We start from the raw sequence: 1,857 nt of genomic DNA, 5'->3' as shown, positions 1-1,857 counted from the left end.
AAAAAAAAGAATAAAGTTGAGGACCTTACCTTATACTATATATAAAAGTTAATGCAAAATGGCTCACTTATTATTTAAGGGTTTTTTTTTTTTTTTTCCTTCCTCGAATGCCTTCAGGGCACTTTTGGCCAGCGGGAGAGTTGTGAGGTTCGAACTTCAGGAACCTGAGGCTGACAGCTTTGTGGAAGCAGCCACTTAAAGGACTGAGCTAGGGCCAGGCCCCCTCACTTATTATTTAAAAGCTAAAACTATAAAACTTCATGTAAATTATTATGATCTGGGATTCATCAATAATTTGTTCAATATTTCATAAGGCAGAAGCAACCCCAAAAGATAAATTTGATTTCATCAAAATTAAAAAATCTGTGATTTAAATAACATTATGAAAAAAATAAAATACAACCAATGGAATGGGACAAAATAATCATAAATCACATATCTTAGAAGGATTTAATAGGCAACGTGGGGCACATACTTACACCTATGTTCCAGGAGGCTGAGGCTGAGGGGTGCTGTTTGAAGAGGCTGTTGGAGCGGTTGGAAGCTACTGGTTCTCTTGGGCTGTGCTGCTGGAGGACCTTATCATGCTGCCTTTCCTGATGAACTTTGGAGGTGCTTTGGTCCACATCTTGAGCATCACTTCCTGGCTCCAGAGGGGAAGATGGTGCACTGCTCAACCACATGGAGAAGCATGTTGAGTTGGTTTTCCTGATGGGAACTCTGCTTTCCTCATCACTGGAGGAGCTTGGGACCTCACTGTTGCTGAGGATGACTGTGGTACTTTTGCGGAAGGTCTTATGCTTAACTTGAGCATTGCTTTCAGACTCCAGTTCAGATCCTTCAGCCTGCTAGCACAGATCCCTCATCTTGTTGGCATAGACTTCCTCGCTTCCACCACTCACCTTTGGACCATTCCAGTACAAATCCATGAAGTAGACCTGCATGGGACTTTGTTGTGGGCTCTAGGCATTGCTATGAGTTCTAGGTTTTCATCTGGACTCATGCAGGATATTAGGATCCAGTTCCTCACCTGGAGTCTTTAGTATTTATTGTGTGGATAGATTTTCTGCACTTGAATATGATTCTTGGGTGATTGCTTATAAACTAATATTTTAAAATATGTCCTGTTCTATATTGTTCACCTTTCAAAAGCCCCAAACCATAACAATATCGTTAAGGAATAAGGAAGTATAAATCAAAATTACATTGAGATATCACCTCAGAGCCACTAGGAATATAACAAAAAAGATGGAAAATAACAAGTATGGGCAGGGACATAGAGAATTTGGAACCCTCATATGTTTCTTGTGGACTGTAAAATGGTGTAGTTTGGCAGTTCCTCACATCATTAAAAATAAAGATACCATATTACCCAACAATTTACTCTAAGGCCGTATCCGAGAAAAAATGAAAATGTACATCCATAAAAAACTTATCCACAACTGTTAATCATAGACTTGTTTATGACAGCTAAAAATAGGTCTAACAAAATTATTCATCACCCCCAAAATGAGTAAACATAATGGGGTATTGCATACAACACTTTTCATTCATTAAAATGAAGTACTTGCACCTATTACAACATAGACAAACATTTAAAACATGCTACATGATAGAACTAAGAAAGAAAAGGTCATGTGCGCTGTGATTCCATTTATATGAAATATTAAGAATGAGAAAATTCCATGAAAACAGAAAAGAGATTAGTGGATTCCAGGGCCTAGGGAGAGGGTAGTGACTGCTAATTGCTTTAGCATTTTTTTTTCCTCAGTGATAAAAATATTTCAGAACAACATAGTAAAGATAATTGTGCAACTCTGTAAATACCACCAGAACCACTGAATTCCATATATGATA

This window comes from Octodon degus, unplaced genomic scaffold (assembly GCF_000260255.1).
Source record: "Octodon degus isolate 3935 unplaced genomic scaffold, OctDeg1.0 scaffold00095, whole genome shotgun sequence".
NCBI lineage: Eukaryota > Metazoa > Chordata > Mammalia > Rodentia > Octodontidae > Octodon > Octodon degus.
The sequence above is the reverse complement of the archived record's forward strand: the minus strand, read 5'-3'. Positions refer to the sequence as shown.